This window comes from Schistocerca cancellata, chromosome 7 (assembly GCF_023864275.1).
Source record: "Schistocerca cancellata isolate TAMUIC-IGC-003103 chromosome 7, iqSchCanc2.1, whole genome shotgun sequence".
NCBI lineage: Eukaryota > Metazoa > Arthropoda > Insecta > Orthoptera > Acrididae > Schistocerca > Schistocerca cancellata.
Window position 1 is genome coordinate 225,582,750 of NC_064632.1, and position 20,030 is coordinate 225,602,779.

General features: G+C 42.6%; 1 protein-coding gene across 1 annotated transcript in view; it reads right to left on the bottom strand.

Moving 5' to 3' along the window:
• LOC126091895 (RNA-binding protein fusilli-like) overlaps positions 1-20,030 on the bottom strand; it is a 1,039,987-nt gene that overhangs the window by 433,824 nt on the left and 586,133 nt on the right. The window lies entirely within an intron of this gene.

The following is a 20,030-nucleotide window of genomic DNA, read 5'->3' on the forward strand; positions in this document are numbered from 1 at the left end:
CCGGCCGAAGATGTGAACACCAGCACCTTTAATAGGAATCTGTAAACAAATTTTTTACTTAGTGATGTACTTCCTCTCCTCAAGACCAGTTCAAAACGCACCTCAATGTACCATCCGATAACGGTGACGTTATTAAAAACGTAACAGAAAACTGACTGACTCTGCTGTACTAGCACGTAGTGCAGGAACCTATGGTATCATAGCTTGTCTACTTGCCGGAGATGACTGCAAACAAAAGGAAACACAAGGAAAATGCACACCCGTCACATTTGAGTAGCATTTCAGCCTTCTCTTCTTTGGTGTACATGGTACTCGCACAAGCTTTCAACTGAGGACGCTTGACTAAACGAGAGGTGTGTGTTTTCCTTGTGTTTCCATCTGTTTACTGCCAACTCCAGCAAGTGGACGAGTCATATTACCGCGGGTACCTACAATGTGTGCTGGTACAGAATAGTGAAAGTCAGTTTTCTGATACGTGTGGTGCGGTTCCGAACTGGTTTTGAGGAGAGGGAGTGGCCTACCGAATAAAAAAGAAGTTAAAAAACTGCGCTAGTGTTCATATCTTCGTAACAAACAAAGTTATGAGGTAGTCCATAATTTAAGAGTAAGGTGATCACTCACCGAACAGGAGAGGTGCTGAGTAGTCGAGAGGCATACACGAAGGGAAGGACTAAATGCCTCTGCTTTTCAGGGAGTACTCTGCTTTACTACTAATTTATTTAGACGCTGCCGGAATTTACCTAAAGCTACCATCGTAGCTAGAAAATATTTGCTTTATTTATGTATTCTTTCGTGTTTTTTTCCGTTTCCGTGATTCCTTAATTGCTTCAAATTTTATGGAGGTATGCTCCTTCTTTACAACTAAGTGAAAGGCAGTTTGATTTTTGTCGTAGATGTTTCGCTTCGTTTATTTACGAGTCGTCTTCAGTGGCCTGTAATACATGTCTATATATAAATGTATTATGTAGTAGTTACATGTATCTTACTACATTACGTTTCCCCTCGTTTTTTGGATTAGAAACAACTTTTGTAGCCCAAGTTTCGTGAGGTTAAATTATCGTTTAGTGTTACGATTTCCAATATTGTTACTTAATGTGTGAGGTCTTGGACCTGCGTTCATTCGGTTCCCATACTCGAGCTAGCTGCTTTCCGGCGTTTTTTCAACCACATTTATTACAACACATCACTTGCATTTTTCACTGTGTGGTAAACGTGTGTGTTTACAGTGTACAGTGTTGCCAACTGTCGCTGTGCGTTTATCTTTCGTCTTTGGTTTGCGTTGTGTGTGTGGTTTGATATTTCTCATTTGTTTTGGTGTGTGCGTGTGTTTTGTTGTTATGTATGAATGTCTTCCCCCCCCCCCCCCCTCTCTCTCTCTCTCTCTCTCTCTCTCTCACACACACACACACACACATACACACACAGATATCCACTCACATAAAGAGTAACACATCCACACATTTAAAAAAAAGCGCTCTCACAAAGAAATGACACATTCATAAATAACGAAAGTTGTTTCTGACCTAAAATAAACATGAGAAAACGTAACATAGTAACATACGTATAACTATCTGATAACATATTTTATACATATAGTAAAAACAGACATGTCTTATGGGCCTTGAAGATGCTTCATAAATAAAAGAAGTGAAACGCGTATGGCAAAAAACAAATAGTCTTTCATTTAGTTGAAAGACTGAAAATACCCCCATGATTAGTTTCTTTTATTTTGCTTCTGGACAAAAAGTTATTTGGAGCGGTCAAGATCAATGGGAAATCTCGTGTAATCTTAAATGCCTTCTCTCTTGTCGGCAATTCCCGATGCGGTCGAGGACGTGCAGTGGATAGGAAAACGTACAGTAACAGCTGTTATAATTGATAATCCTTCACTCTGAAAGAGTAGTGCTAAGGACGTGTGGAATGGAAGAGCAGGATACGTATGTTTCTGGTCCATCACGCAATTTAAACATGTCATGTGACAGGGATGTAACTAATAGAAACTGATCAGTGCGATGTGCTGTCACATGACGCTCCACGCTACGGAACACGCCTGTTTTACAAGCTCAGAATTTTAAGTGTGGCTGGGTGCAGAATGTGTTCGCAGGGTACTTGTAACACCTGTCAGCTATGAGCAGGCCGATAGTCTGACAAAGGAAGAATGCATAACATAACTGCACCGGCAGTGATATATCACATTGTTTTCGTTCCTCATAGATGTGGTCTCCGTATTCTTAGACCAATGGCTTATGGTTCTGATTCCGAGAAACAATGGGATACGTCTCCATAATGCACGTACACGGCAGTCTATGAAGAGCACTGTACACGGACAACCGTAGATCAAGTAAGCAACAAACTACGGATGTTTCGGACGACGCTCGCACTGTTCTCTTCCACCTCCTTTCGACTGCACTGACAGATAGAAACTTCTTAATAACTACGTAAGTGTGATCAGAACCCATATTCCAGAGGTCAGAGCAAACCTTGGGAATTGAGAAGTATCTTAAAGAGGATGATGGTCGACAACGACTCAAAGAGTACAACAGGATCAGTAAGACACACTAAACATTTGGGAGAGTTTGCGAGTGTAGTACATACGTATAACAGACGCAGTTCTGAGTAGCAGATGTCGATCAAAAGCATCACTATTGATTAAATAGCAACAAAACAGGATAAGTTCATCAGATGTACATTACCTGAAAATACAAATTAGTATAAACATTTTCATTTACTGATCTTCCATGCACGCGTTTCGGAGAAATACAGTTTCATCATCAGGTGAATTTATGTAAATGAATAAGACACAGACTACTTGTACATGCGACTTTTGTGGGTAGCCTGTGCAACTGTCTTTCAGTTATCACGGGCTGCTTTTGAAGCCGCACTTACATTACATTCATTTTCTGTGAACAGAAGTAAGCGAAGTGACGCAGAATATTAAACTACAAACTACGTGATAACGCGTTACTTTTCTCGTGAAAGCTTCGGCGGCGATTTCGAGAGCTGCGATTCCCGTATTTCCTCTAAGGCAGTTTCTTTCTTCTATTACATCTCTCACGTACGTGTCCATCCGTAAGATGTGAGAGAATTGAAAACTTATAAATTTACACACACAAGATCGAACGGTATCGGTACCAAGCAACCAAAGAGTCATTCTTTATGTAATGGAGGCATATATTAGGGTACCCAATAACTAATTCACAAATTAAAGTACAATTTGTCACTAACGGTTATTTCGTCACTATTAAAGGAACACTTCGATCAGCTCAGTTCTTGGAGGATCGAATCCGTATCTTACACATGTACATACAGTAAACTAAAGTGAAATATATCGTGGCTTAATCACCCAGCCAAGCCAAGAATCTCTTCACAATCAATGTTAGTCCTGAAATGAATAATCAGGTTCCTGTGCCAAAATGAAAGGTTAAAACCTAAAACGTATATGTGAATAACCGGAGCTATCGAATATGAGATATTATTACTTAGGAAAATAATAATAGAATTGAAACTTCCTGGCAGATTAAAACTGTGTGCCGGACCGAGATTCGAACTCGGGACCTTTGCCTTTCGCGGGCAAGTGCTCTACCAACTGAGCTACCCAAGAACGACTCACGCCCCGTCCTCACAGCTTTACTTCTGCCAGTACCTCGTCTCCTACCTACCGAACTTTACAGAAGCTCTCCTGCGAACCTTGCAGAACTAGCACTCCTGAAAGAAAGGATATTGCGGAGACATGGCTTAGCCACAGCCTTGGGGATGTTTCCAGAATGAGAGTTTCACTCTGTAGCGGAGTGTGCGCTGATAGGAAACTTCCTGGCAGATTAAAACTGTGTGCCGGAACGAGACTCGAACTCGGGACCTTTGCCTTTCGCGGGCAAGTGCTCTACCAATTGAGCTACCCAAGCACGACTCACGCCCCATCCTCACAGCTTTACTTCTGCCAGTACCTCGTCTCCTACCTTCCAAACTTCACAGAACCTCTCCTGCGAACCTTGCCCGCGAAAGGCAAAGGTCCCGAGTTCGAGTCTCGGTCCGGCACACAGTTTTAATCTTCCAGGATGGTTTATATCAGCGCACACTCCGCTGCAGAGTGAAAATCTCATTCTGGAATAATACAATTAGTGGGTGTCAATTTCCCAATTACCTGTGACGATTTCGATAATAACCCCTGGCCCTCCAGTTTTGCCCTTTTCCTAAGAACTATAGTATATGCCTCTTTACAAAAATAAAACCAACCAATGACACGACGATATTGCAGTGTCTGTGTTGTTAAGGAATACTGTGCAATGTTCCTTGCATTGCACAGAGCTTACGGCGACTGCTCGGTGTAAGGTGTGAAATCCGCGGTCGCGTCCGGGTCCGCCATAACTATCCATTGTAGTTATATATGCTAGTACAGCCTGAGGTCGAAATTCGACCAGTTGCGTCAGTGGACCTGATATATGATAGCAAAAGTCATGTATCTTTAAGTGCCTGAAATTTTAGCCACAGAACTGATCCGCGGGAAATGCTGCATTGTAGCTATGTGTATTCTTGTAATAATTCTTTGATTTCTGTTTAATTGTTCGATTATTTGAAGGAAAACTTGATACACTACGCTGAAAAATAAATTTTGTGTTCAAGGTGGCAAATTAACTTTTCCCTTATGCCGTCGTATCGCGTAAAGTCACCTCAGACGCAAAATGATTTTCATTACAAAACCTGTACTGTAAATTCATCAAACCGCAATTACAGTTTTCAAAATTATGTGGAATTATATTCAGTGCACATTTAAATCTATCTTTCAGAAGGACAACAGAGTTATTGTTATCGACATCTGCATTATTCCTATATTTTCTCTACACAAAAATTGTCTCTCTCTAGCACTTCGTCTTTCAGTCCGACCCATTAATGTTCTTCTTTGAGGCATACCTTAAAACAATACGTTGTAGCAAATCAAAATGAAGTACTAAAAATTAGAAACACACTAAATACCGCGGTGACGCCGGCAAACGAACACAGAGTTAGTCCCGTTTACCCTTAGAACAAAGTAAGTGAAAAAACGACGCTAATAAACGACATTTGCTGTCCCCGATGGCTTCGTTACTATGTTTCGTTTTCCACTGTCGACAACATCAACGACGTAGCAGTTGCGGCAGCGTAGCTGTCCGGTACTCGTGTGTTACTGCAAATGAACTGTCTGCAACATTTAAGAATGAACGTTCCTAGAATGCAACTTCACGAAAAGTTGTTACTTTCGTGTGTCGTTTCTATCATAGCACCCGATCGTTACGCGTGGGAGAAGTTGGTAGCAATGTCAGAGACAAAGGAAAACTTTTATGGTGTGTGTGTGTGTGTGTGTATTTCCTTTTGTGCTCGTCCAAGGCAAAGTTTCTTTCGAATTATATAAGTTTCACTAGCCTTCTTGTGTAATTAATTTTAAAAACCGGTACTTCAATATTCGATGCTCACGTATTAATATTACGATTGTTGAATAAAACAGATGCATTGTCATTATGAATGTACACATTGCTATTACTTTCTCTACGCAAAAATTGGTGTCCGTTTACCTTGCGTCTTTCACTCTGACCCATTTCCATTCTCCTTCTAGGCATACCATAAAAAATACTCAATGGTTTCCGCATAACAAGGGAAGTCGCAGTTATTCAAAATTAAGAAATTAAAAATTCTGAAATTACTTCAAATTTTGGTAATGAGAGCAAAGTACCATGCAGTTACTCTTACAGAAAGGTAAGCAGAATAACGACGCCAATATACAACGTTATTTACAGACTTCGTTACTACCATATGTTGATTTTCACTGCTGGCAACATCATCGACCTAGCAGTTGTCGTATTGTATCTGCCCGGTATGCGTGTGTTACTGCAAATCAAATATGTAAACATGAAAGCCCCCAGGATGCGATTTCTCGAAATGTTGTTACTTTTCTGTGTCATTTCTACCTTAGCACCTAATCGGTGCGCAGGGCAGAGGTTGTTAGCTCTTCAATTTTCGATGTTCAGGTCTTCGAGATTTTAATGCGTGATGCCAAAGTTAACATCACTATTATGAATGTTGAAAGTTTTACTTCCTTTTAACACTGTTAACGGCTAGATACACACATTATTTTTTTCTTTGTGCACATCTATGGCGAAGTATCTTTCGAATTATGTAAGGATCACTGATCGCCTTGTACAATTAATGTTAAAAACCAGTACTTCAATTTTCGTGTTTAGTAGTAACATTATGACGATTACGGTCAATCTTCGTTTTTCAAACCGAGACCCACGACGAACCGATCGCTAAACACAGTTTTTATTATATCACCATACAAATTAGTCGCTCTTAAATTTTTCTAAGACCTTCGCCAAACACATACTGATTTTACAATACACAAGGGGAATCTCGCGAAAACATTGGTAATGATTTTCGTTTGTGATTTCTTTGTGTAATGTGGAGCTATGTGGGACCTCTTACAACTATTGCTACGTAATACTGAAAATTCGATAGTAATAATTCCCGCGACCAGCACGCAATTTTAATCTCTTAGGAAGTTCCAAATGAGCATACACTTCGCTGCAGAATGATAGACTCATTCTGGATGTAATTCTTTTTTGCACAGTAGTTTTTGTGTATCACGGTTTTTAATTGTACTATTTAGAAACATGTGAATTTGTTGTATGTGAATTATCGCAGTCCCCACTTGCGCTGTATGGCTAACATGTATTTTGCAATACTACTTTCGGGTATTATGAACAGTTTATACTGACAGGAAAAAATTGCAACATAAAAAAAATTAATGGCGAGCAATGAAATTTCGGGAATACATTTGACTCGGATACATATTTAAGTGCTTCACATTGCAAGATCACAGGTTAATGGAAGCACGAGATAATCCGCTGCAAATGTGAGACGCCGGTACATTATAAACGATGTAACCGACAGGATGTTGATTGCAAGCGTACATGCATTGTGTTGTACAGGTGCGGATGCCAGTTTGTGGGATGGAATCCCATACCTGTAGCACTCGGTCGGTCAATACAGGTACAATGCTATTTGAGGATGACGTAGGAATTGTAGTCCGATGTTATCCTATAAGTGCTCGATTGGAGACAGATATGGTGATCGAGCAGGCCAAGGCAATAGGTCGTCACTCTGTGGAGCAAAAATGCCAAATCGAAACACCTTCAGTGTCTAAATTTCCAGTTTTATTTTTTTCGTGCAACCAGTTAAAGCGTTGCAGACTCCCTGACCGACGTGAAGAAAGAATCCCACCTCTTGAAGATGGTGTAAAGGTAAAGCTGGAACTGGTTTCACAAATAAAATAAAACTGGACATTTAACGGCTTAAGGTGTTTCGATTTAACATTTTATACTGAACACCCGTGGTCCTGCAATCATCTTGTATAAAACTGTAGAGCATGTTGGGATACAACAGCGATATGTGGGCGAGCGTTATCCAGTTGGGATACATTCCATGGACTGCTGTTCATGAATTGCAGCACAGCAGATCGAATCACTCGATTGACGTACAAATTTTCAGCCAGGGGGCGTCCGATAACCACGAGAGTGCTCCTACTGCAATACGAAATCGCACCCCGGACCATAACTGCAGGTGCACGCCCAGCGTGCCTAGGCACACAGACAGGTTGGTTGCAGATCCTTAAATTGGCCTCCTTCTAACCAACACTGACACCGAGGCAGAATCAGCTTTCACCAGAAAACCCAACTGATCTCCACCCAGTCCTCCAATGAGCTCTCGTTCGACACCACTGAAGTCGCAAATGGCGGTGGTTTGGGGTCAGTGGAACGCACGCTACAGAGCGTCTGTCTCGGACCTATCCCTGAAGTAAGGCCGGTATTACACTATCAAATTTCTTTGTCAAAGATTTGATCACAGATGTGATCAAATATTCCGTCAAATATATTTGACAAAGATCTTTGACGTAGCGCTAGAAGGGGTATTACACTGTCATCATATTTTTCGTCAAAGTTCAAGATGGCTGACAACAACTTGTTATTAACCGCAGTAGTTGCATGTATCACAATTGCACTGTGCGCACATGCGGAAGAGAAGCGAGGGAAAAAAAAGAAACGTATCTGGGTGAAGCCGTGGGTTTTACGACGACACGATTAAAGCATTCAACAAAACTTGTTACGTGAGTGGAGGACGTCAAGTCGTACATCAATTACTTGAGAATGGATGAGAATACATTTCTGTATGTGCTGAGTGAAGTGTATCCTAATGTCACAAAGCACAATATTCACTTAAGAACTGCTACATCTGCAGAAGACAGGCTCACTGTAACACTCCGATTCCTTGCTACAGGAGAGGGTTAGGTTAGGTTAGGTCAGGTCAGGTTTTGTATTTACCGGCAATGTTTATAAAACACTACAGACGACAGAACGCTGCAGCGATGCTAGCGCTCCATGTGGTAACATGTCACATTGCAGTGAACAGAAGACAAGCGACTTCTTTGATCAAATCTACAGCGAGGCCCTAGGTTTGATCAAACATAGGGACGACATTTGACAAAGTTCCCTATTATACCATCAAATATCTTTGACAAAGATATTTGTCAGAGAAATTTGACAGTGTAATACCGGCCTAACCGATTTGTAACGGTTCGTTGTGTACCCGTGGTGCCAGCTGCTGCTCAAACTGCTGCTGCAGATGCAGTACAACGCGCCAGAGCCACACTGAGAACACGGTGGTCTTCCCTCTCGGTAGTGCGGTAGTGCCACGTGGCATTCGGAGCCCCGCTCTTCATGCGACCGTACGTTCTCGTGATCACAGCTGGCTGCCAATAAAGTACAATGGCTACATTCCTATCAAGTCTTTATGCAACAGCGCGGAAGGAACGTCCAACTTCAGGTAGCTCTATCATATGACCTCGTTCAAACTTAGTGAGGTGCTGATAATGGCGTCTTTGTCGCCTTAAAAGGCAAACGTAACTAACGCTCACGACCACTGCAGTGTGTAAAGCAAACCTGATGTGCCTCCTTAGCGCCATTCTTGTGCGAGTAGCGCGAAATTTGAGCAGACACCATCTTTCAGATGTAGAAATATGCCTACTAAATTTCATTTATGACGCACGTCTCCTTCTTGGTGTCATGATTTTTTTTCCATCAGTGTATTTTACGGGCTCTTCACAAGAACATTTTTGTAGTGTATCGTCTCCACTCCAGTTGCAGAGCTTATTATGCACGTATTAGATTAGCTGTATTTCAGAAAAAAATATTTCTTCTATTATATTACAGTTTTAAGTCGAAATATTTTTTCCCACAGCACAAATTTCGTGTAATCAGAACTGTCTGTTTCATTTACGTTTCAAGATACAACTAATTATCAGGCATGTAAGATATGTGCAGTAGTATTCGCTTTCCTACGATGTTGACTGCGTTACTCGTCAGTCTGGACGAGGAGCATGCAATCTCAACTTTATACACCAAATATAGATGATGAGTGATTACCCTCACAGACAGCCGAGAGTGTTAGCGCTCCGCTTCGGGGGTTCGGGGGAGGGGTGGGGGGTACGTGGAAGAAAAATGCAGCCGTTGTTGTAATTCAGTAATGGAGCGATTTGCCTCACGTCCACAAGGGCATGATAATTTGCTGTCGGGCCCAATGTGGAAGCATTTAAAAAACGGCTAAGTTTGTAAACTGTTCGCTTGGTTAAAGTATCCGTGCGTAGTAAAATTGCGCTATCCAAACCCGTTGCCGAATCAACTGCGGTGCACCACGGGTCTTAGATGACAGGGGTGAACGACGGCTACGGAGATGTGTACGGGTCAGTCGACGTGCGATTGTTGTCCGCCCAGATGAACCAAGGGGCTACCAACAGTCTCCTCAATGGCCGTTCAGCGAACGTTGCTGCATATGGGCTTCCCTTAGAGAACCGGAAAAAAGGAAAAGGAGGAGAAGCAGAAGAAGAGTAAGACGACGAAGAAGAACACAGCTGGTGGGTGACTGAGGTTCTTGAAGAACAGCCATGAGAACATTGAATGGTATTATGGAAAAACAAAGTCATTCATCGACAATTTACTACTCACGCAAAAGAGATATTTCCTGATCATCAAGAGCCTTTGCCCAATAGGAAGGCTTTAACGTTGCGTGTTGCAGTCGGTCGTTTCAAAGACAATTTGCTGAAGTGAGATTTACTTCTGCTTGGAGTTGACCTCCGGTGTTCGTGTGCTGCTGAGGAAGTAATGCCCCATTTGCAGGTTTCCCTTCTCTTACGTCTTCTGTACATACGTATTCCTTCAGTGTGCAACGCACAGCAGAGGGTGCTTCATGAAAACTACTCTATATTGCATTCGTGCGCTGTGTTAGTCTTCTTCCAAAGACTAGCATATAAACTTACTTCGAATTTCTGTTATTATGCCGACCTGGCGCTATCCTAGCAACACGTTATCGAATTCAGGCGCACTTAAAAACTCTACATACTGGAGGCGTAGTGTACAGTAAGGTGCACTGCAGTTTTCCAGTATTCTTCCAACATACTACAAAGGCGTCGGCACGGGGGGAGTGGAAGGGCGGGGAATGGGAGGGCGGGTGAGGGGGGGGGGGGGAGAGAGCAAGAGGAGGCACTTCTTCACCATATAATTTGGAATACGGAGTTTTTATTCATTACTGAATTCTCATACGCAATGGATTTCCATCAATTAATATAACAATAAGTTTCTAATACAACTAGTTTAAACAAGTTTTTGTGCCACATCGTAACTAAACAACTGATCTACATTTAAAAAAAACGTAGTTTTAGTCTCCCCTCCCTGAATAAATTTCTGCGGACGTCCATGCCCAACAAATCTATGTCTGCCATTCGGCAACCCTACAACCCTGCTACTGATTTGAGGTGTTGGTTCCTTCCCATAGTGTTTCACTGTGTAACACAACGCTATTCACAGAATGTAACAGACCTCAGTAGTTAACACTTATCCTGTAACTTAATGCTTTCGGATTCTTTCTCCTGGCTCTGAGCACTATGGAACTTAACATCTGAGGCAATCAGTCCCCTAGAACTTAGAACTACTGAAATCTAACTGACCTAAGGGCATCAAACAAATCCATGCCCGAGGCAGGATTCGAACCTGCGACCGTAGCATTCGCGCGGTTCCAGACTGAAGCGCCTAGAACCGCTCGCCCACAGCGGCCGGCTCTTTCTCCTGTTTAAGGGCACTGTCTTGAGTTTACCCAGCTGCGATTTACAATATAAAGTAGAAATATCAAGCAGTTCTGCACTGTCGTTTCACCAGCAAGCTACAATACTTCCTTTTAAGATCATAGCGCATTCAGTAAACAATGTCTGCTTACTGTCGACACTATTCGACAGATCCTTTTAATATCAGTTGTATTTATTACATTGACATGGAATAAATTAACGTAAAGGAGATGTGACCAGCGAAGAGGGAATTACATGAAATAATATAAATGAAATAACGCTCAGAAAATACTGAAATCCTCTGTAATGAATATATCATGACTTATGAAAATTAGAGCCACAACGGCATCCGAACTCAGTTTTCCTGCTTGTGACAAACAGTCGCCTTAACCATTAAACTACGAGCGCATGTCTTCAAGCCTGACTGAAACTTGCATTGTCAGCAATGATTCCTCTTATTACACCCGAACAAAGATTAGCTGTTCTTCACACCGGAACAGGTCTACAAGATGAACGAATATCACGGAGGATTGTGAATTATCCCATCAAAAGCGATATACATGAACTGAATTCAACTCGTGAAACGAAAGGATTCAATGGGAATTAAATAAAAATCGAGGATGCACTTATGTCATAAATTTCATTTCGGCGCGTTTAATTCCATTGACAAATATCTCTTATGGCAGGGTAAGACACGGGCCTTTGTCAAATCCATTGTGACACGGAAGCTATTACAAAAATACTCTATGCTCGGAGGTCATGAATGGAATTTTCAATGACAATGAAAGTTCGAACCAGGTTTTGAAAACAACTCAGATAGCTTAATGTTTAAGGGGACAGCTTGTGAGGAGCAGGGAATCTAGGGTGGGGTCCCAACCTAGAAAACATTTTCAACTGTCACTCCATATTCATAGTTATTTCTTCTGTACTGGGCTTCGCTACTCCACGACACATTCATTTACGCACATTCCGAACATCGTCGTAGTTCCATCAGGCAAGAAGAATTCTGTTCGGTCTATTAAAATACAACACGGATACTTTACGTATAAAACCTTCTACGTCGCTTAATATACCCTCCGCCACATACCGTCAGGTGGCTTGCGGAGTATGGATGCAGATGTACATATTTGTGTACTTGTTACGTCGTTTCGGCTACTGCCCTCATCAGATCCGTATTTAAAATTAAGGAAACATGACACTGAGAAGTATTTGTTATATTTCATTAGGGTACAAAATATGGAAAATAAAGACTTAAAAATTTTCTTAAAAAATACTCGCCAAAATTTAGAATTTATGTTCTACATCTACATCTACATGGTTACTCCGCAATTCACACTTACGTGCCTGGCAGAGGGTTCATCGAACCATTTTCAAACTACTTCTCTACGATTCCACTCTCGAATGGCGCTTGGGAAAAAAGAACTCCTAAATCTTTCCGTTGGAGCTCTGATTTCTCTTATTTTATTATGATGATAATTTCTCCCTACGTAGGTGGGTGTCAACAAAATATTTACGGATTCGGATTGAGATTTCGTAAACAGATCTCGCCGCAAAGAAAACCGCCTTTGTTTCAGTGACTGCCACCCCAACTCGCGTATATCAGTGACATACTCACCGCTATTGCGCGATGACACGAAACGAGCTGCCCTTCTTTGCACTTTTTCGATGTCCTCCGTCAATCCTACCTGGTAAGGATCCTTTACCGCGCAGCAATATTCCAGCAGAGGACGGACAAGTGTAATGTAGGCTGTCTCTTTAGTGGGTTTGTCGCATCTTCTAGGTGTTCTGCCAACAAAGCGCAGACTTTGTTTCGCCTTCCCCACAATATTATCTATGTGGTCTTTACAATTTAAGTTGCTCGTAATTGTAATTCCTACGTATTTAGTCGAATTGACAGCTCTCAGATTTGTGCGATATATGGTATACCCAACATTTATCGGATTTATTTTAGTACCCATGTGGACGACCTCGCACTTTTGTTTGTTTAGTGCCAATTGCCACTTTTCGCACCATACAGAAATTCTCTCTAGATCATTTTGTAATTGGAATTGATGGTCTGTTGATTTTACTAGACGGTAAATTACAGCCTCATCTGCAAACAATCTAAGGGGGCTGCTCAGATTATCACCTAGATCATTTATATAACTCAGGAACAGCACAGGGCCTATGACACTACCTTGCGGAACGCCAGATATCACTTCTGTTCTACTCTATCACTACGTACTGTGACCTCTCTGAGAGGAAATCACGAATCCAGTCACACCACCGAGACGATACTCCATATGCACGCAATTTGATTAATAGTCGCTTGTGAGGAACAGTATCAAAAGCCTTATGGAAATCTAGGAATATGGAATCGATCTGAGAATCCATGTCGACAGCAGCCATTACTTCATGGGAATAAAGAGCTAGCTGTGTTGCGCATGAACTATATTTTCTGACTCCGTGTTGGTTTTGTATCAATACGTCATTTTCTTCAAGGTGATTCATAATGTTCGGGTACAGTATATGCTCCAAAATCCTACTGCAAATTGAGGTCAGTGATATGGGTCTGTAATTCAATGGGTTACTCGTATTTCCTTTCTTGAATATTCAGTGTCAGTATCAATAAACCCCATCATTAAGTGCGAAGTCAACTGCCAACTCGGCTCAAAAAGTTTACTAAGATACAAGTGCTAGCAGATAGGTGGCGCTAGTGTGGGAAACGCTGCTGTAATATCAAGTTTTTCTTTCATATCATACTCAAAAAAATAACGAATTCTTTAATATTAAAACATTCATACCTAAATTATAGAACACGACTTGGGTGGGTGCAGTTGCAAATTAATAAAATTCTAGATGTCAAGTCATGAAGAGTTCACCCAAATATGGCAGCTTCATTAATACATCTCTCAAGGCATATCCAATGCACAGCGGCGGCGGCACACACGAGGGTAAGAGGGGATTACGGACCCCCTTGTCGCTAATGGAAAGGAAAAAATATATTGTAGTCAGGTGTTTTTCTTTCAAGAAAATGATTTAAAATTCTGTATTATGTAGGTTCTATGCATGATCTGAAATGGAACTTTCCGATGGCTACTTACAAGCCACCATTCGTCTTCCAAAATCTTAAAAATACTGCATACTCCCAGATCTAGCATCCTCTCCCCCTACTAATTGTCGTAAAGGATCCATTACGCAAAGAAATTACGTACTGAATATATTTTGCCTTAACATTCAGTAGTGATTATAAAAGTTGTATTTTCTCTTAAGGTTACCCAATATACCTGTACGAGGTGAGCATTAATACAAACTGCAGGGACGGGTTCCTATCTGGAAACAGAGGAAGAAATGTCATACGAACATGTACCGGAAGTGGACGGTGTGCTTCGACTACAACAAATCGTCCCGGGACACAGTACAGATCTGCACCGCATACACGTCACAACAGATGTTCAAAGTGGCTTCCATGAGATTGTAGGTGTTATGGATACTGGCGGTTGTCATGCAGGATACACATAATTGTACTTTGAATTACATCATGATGGCGGGATACTCCCCCAAAGCTTGTACTACCGTCCGTCTCAATATCTTGTAGAACGTGGAGCTCCAAATGTGGTGTACGCACAGTCCTCCGCCTCCATGCACGTTCGTCAGTGTGAAAGAACCCATCATCACGCAAACGCCCAAAAAGGCCTTGAAATGTTGTGTGATGTGGTTGGTGCCTGTGAGTGCACTTGTTTCGGTATAATTGTGCTGCCTCTCGACCCTTTCCATCTGCTTGGTCGTACCCAGACACCATACCATCTCGGCATGTTCCCGACTTGAATACCGGACCATTCTGCCGCTTACAGTGCGCTGCGTCAATCACACAGCCTGCAAAACGCAAGGAACGCACGGCACGCAATCAGAGGAACCGTCATCGCCATCTACCGTGGGAACGATGCACTTCCAGACACATGTTCACAGGACCTTTCTTCCTGCGTTTCCAGCCAGGAATCCGTCCCTGCAGTTTGTCGGTTTTATTAACGTTCACCCTCTATAAAAACTGTCCCCTACGAGATGAAATTTGGTCAATGTACTATAATGTGCGGACTTGGACTTCTAAAACAGATTATTAAGAATTGAACAGTTTCATTAGTAAATTAATATAGTTCTATCTTGCGCTAACCCGCTCCCAGAGACAAGCCAGTTTCCGCATACCCAGCCTTATAATGTGCAACAAACACCTCTCTTTCGTACGTTCCTTTAATCTAAATTACACATCTAACCATGACAGCATCCAAAAAGACGTAATACATAAAGAAAAACAATCAGCTATCTATACAGTTTCGCTCATACATTACTCACAATGATCGCAGGCTCATTCAGCAGATTTTCACATAACAGCTGGCGAAAAACCTCAGCTATATTGATGAATTTGTTATCTTGTAGTCGAAAGAAAAATCACGACATGGTACCTAAAGGCAGGAAACGTTCTAGTTGTCTCCATTAGAAGAACACGAGTCAATTTCGACGCTGTAGGCTAATATTCACAGAGACGGTTGGGAATCGTGTTTGTTTTCATCGCTCGTCTCCGCGCGCTGCGATGAAGACCGGACGCAAGCAGACGAGACCGCAGGAGAGAGAGCCCAGGCACCAGAAAGTCCTGGCTGGCTGTGACGCGGGGCAGCGCCGGAGGCGGTTTTGGCAGCGCGACGGCCGGGTCAACAACCTGAGCCACTGCACCGTCTCGTGTCCGCTCAGTCGGCGCTCTCTACCCACACGTCCCTCCGGTTTTACTCTCCTCACCTACGCTGCTCTCTAACGGCAAAGATTCCAGAGAAGGCGGTGGTAATGGACTGACACTCTCCATCTTGATGCCTCGTTTACGCGGGCGAGAGTCACTGGACCACGCACGGACTGACGCTCTGTAAGATCGGCTCCGTGGACTTCCCGACAGTGGCGTTTCGGACTCTTTTGTGCAAGGGACAGCCAAATGAAAACGAGACAGAAGCAAAAAAAGTAAGTAAACTGTTTATTATTTCAGAAGTAATCGCCATAACTGTTAACACATGCATCCCACTGTGAGCCGAGACGGTCAATGCCTTCATGGAAAATGTTTGCGGTTGTTTACAGAACCGTGAATGAAGCCAGGGGTGCACCTCTTCGTCCGGAGCAAATCGACGGCCTCCAATGTCTTTCTTCAGGGCTCCAATAATACAGAACTGGCATGGGGAACGGGGAGAGATCGGGACTGGACGGGCCCACACATTGGCAAGGTATGCTGCAGAAGCTTAGCTGCGATGTCCTTACACATCCTCTATGCAGTCCCCATCCCTCCCCACGCGATACACATATTTTTTGAACGCTGAAGGGAAAAAAGACGTTCGTGGCCGTCGATTTACTTCGGACGAAGAGGCGCACGACTGGGTTCAATCATGGTTCTGTAGACAACCGCAAACACTTTCCATGAAGGCACTGACCGTCTTGGCTCATAGTGGGATAAAAGTGTTAATAGTTATGGCGATTATTTTTGAAATAATAAACAGCTTACTTACTTTTTTTCACCTGTCTCATTTTGATTTGAATGCCCATTGTAGGTGCCGCAGATACCATTCCACTTACCACCAACCAGATTTGCACCGTGGTATTTCCGACCAGAGGCTCTCTCACTGTTGCGGCATCCTTTGAAGTGGCAACAAAAACGTGTACCATAGTGCCTGCTCGTTCCACGTACAGCAATTGCGGCTATGCTCTTAGGTTCCTGCCTAACCAAACCCTCGAAAATCGCGACATACTCGGAAACTAACAGCCAAATATTTCTGATAAGCAAGAATATAAATGTAATTAAGCTCTGCTTCTAGGTACCCGCCTAACCACGCCCTCGGCAATCGGACGTATTTAAAAAGGAGTCCATACGTCATTGCTGCTCGTTTAACTCGCGTCAATTTAATCTTTTGTTTTCCTTTTAATGTGACCAAACATAATTTAAAAAGCATTTAAAATGCCTATCTACTACGTATGTAGTCAGTCCTAAACGTGGATAAAATGTGAAGGAATATTCTTATTATAAAACGGTCGAGAAAGCAACGGCTAACACCAACCAATTTTGCACCTGGTATTTCCGACCAGAGCTTCCCCCAATGTTGCGGATTCCTTCGATGGTCGGAGAAGCCACGGTTGAAATATTTGTGGTCGGAAACAGGACACTGACGTAAAGGGTCGCAAAGCCCACGATCGGAAAGTCCACGACACGATAAGATCCAGTAACACTAGAAGGGTGTATTGCTGCTGTTTTAATCAATAGCCCATACACGGATTTCAGGCAGCTCTCCGGCTTTTGAAAGTATTTTCACAAGTGTGTAACTACTGCACCCTACACCCATTTGCAAGTGTCTAATGCAATGAAGACTTTACATCCTACAAGTTTTTCCCTTTACACTTGTCTATGAGGTTCATTAAAATGAAACCTGGTCAGTGCGTCCACATTTGCCTTACACGTAAGGTGGCACCACGTAACTGCGTGTATGGTGGCGCCACCTATTGGTAGAGAGACTGACGCGTGCACACAGTTTGATGTTCCATAGCTCAAGTTTGGTTTCACGTCGAAGAGAAGATGGTCACACAAGTTACCGTCCACTACCGAACATGCAGGCGAGTAAGAAGGAACAACGAGGAGTGATCCGATTTTGGCGGCGGAGGGAGTTGGAGGCCGTGAAATGTATCGACGGGTGAAGGCTGTGTATGGTGAGTCGTTCAAGTGTTGTGGAATGGCGCAACCGATTCCTTGACGGGCGCGAGTCACTGGAAGACGATGCTCGTCCTGGACATGTTGGAAGACCATCTCTGACATAGGTGGGAAACGCTGGAACATCCATCGTACAGGCCCGACCTTTCACCGTGCGAGTTTAACTTGTTTGGACATCTAAAACAAGCTATTCGCGGACATCGATTCGCAGCGGACGACGAAGTGTGTGACTGGGTCCAGGGCTCAATCCGACAGCAGCCTAGTAGCTTCTTCAAGGATGGAATCGACCGGCTAGTGTCACAATGGGATAAATGTCCCAATAGTTTTGGCGACTATTTTTGAGTATGTGTGCTGTGTATAACTACATTTTTGAATTAATAAAATCATTACCGTTACTTCACACTAGTGACCGGCTTTCATTTGAATGCCCCTTATACATTAACAAATTCAGGACTTCTTGGTGATTCAGAATGTGTCGTAACAACATATCCTTTCTTGTAGTACGGCTTTGTCGTTAAGGTTACGGCTTTGTCGTAAAGATCTTGTATCCCCAATTCGAGTCCATACCTTCTCATTAGTTAGTCGATATATTCACCCAGTCTTCAGCAATTTTCTGCAATACTACAATTCAGACGCTACTATTTTCGTTCTGCTTGTATTATTTACAGTTCACTTTTGATTTTCATATAAGACTACAATCACAAAACACTTCCTAATAATTAACTTTTAATTCAATGTATACATACATCAGTTTTTCACGCATGCATGTCTTGCTAATGTGAATCTACGTTTTATCATCAGTTTTTAACGCAAGCCTGTCTTGCTAATGTGAATCTACGTTTTATACTCTGTCTATTTCCGCTGTCCTTAGTTATTTTGGTGCTGAAATAACAAACCTCATCTCTTACTTTCAGCGCCTCTTATCCAGATACCATCCGATCTGTTCAACTGATCTTCCAAGTCCTTAGACGTAGACCAGCCAATGAAGACTTCATTTATTACTAAACAGTAATTTCATACCACTAAAACACTATTTTAATAGTCTGCTATCTTTCCACCTCAACGCGAAAACTATTAGTGCTAGTGAAAAAAATTAATAGGTCCTTTTTTGTAAGAAATTTGATGTAGTTTAATTTTGTACTCGGAAACATTTTTGCTAGAAGCCGAAGTTTCCGAGTTGTTCAAGAAATACCTAAAATAGTGACCTTTAAACATCTCACCTATCACGCCCATACGCCACTGGTGAGGATTCTTAGTAAGTTATTCAGACTCTCCCTCCTATCACTATACGAAATTTTGCGAATATCCGACTTTTTCCCCCTGTGGTTCAATCGCTCACTGGGCAACAGCCTCTAATGATGTAAATGTAATATGAGAATGTTGGCTTGAAAACCAGCCTGTCGGAAAGCGTGTTCTTTCTTCGCGCACATTGGCCCCTCTCTTGGATACGTGGGAGCTGAACCATGTGTGTATTTGCAGAAGGTATGTGAGTGTAATGATGGATAAGTGTATAGTGCAGTGTTTGTTTCTGTTGTATGATGATGATGATGATGATGATGATGATGATGATGTGACACGGGAGAGTGAGAAAGCTGGTGCCGACGCATAGCCTATTCCTCCCGAAAAGCAGGAAGGGAGCCACCGAGCTTAATGTCCCCTTCCGACGGACTGATCATCATCAACAGTGTCACAACCGTCACTTCATGAGTCACTGAGAAGGTAGAAATTTAATTCAGGACATTGGTGGAGATCGAGTTCGAGTCTCGGTCCGGCACACAGTTTTAATCTGTCACGAAGTATCATATCAGCGCACACTCCACTGCAAAGTGAAAATCTCATTCTGGAAACATCCCCCAGGCTGTGGCCAAGCCACGTCTCAGCAATATCCTTTCTTCCAGGAGTGCTAGTTCTGCAAGGTTCGCAGAAGAGCTTCTGTGAAGTTTGGAAGGTAGGAGACGAGGTACTGGCAGAATTGAAGCTGTGAGGACGGGTCGTGTGTCGTGCTTGGATAGTTCAGATGGTAGACAACTTGCCCTCGAAAGGCAAAAATCCTGAGTTCGAGTCTCGGTCCGGCACACAGTTTTAATCTGCTAGGAAGTTTCCTCAACCTTTTCTTTTTTTATCAAGTTACAGCCCCGTCTCATTTCCTTCTCAATTACTGCCACGCTCCCATATCCTTCG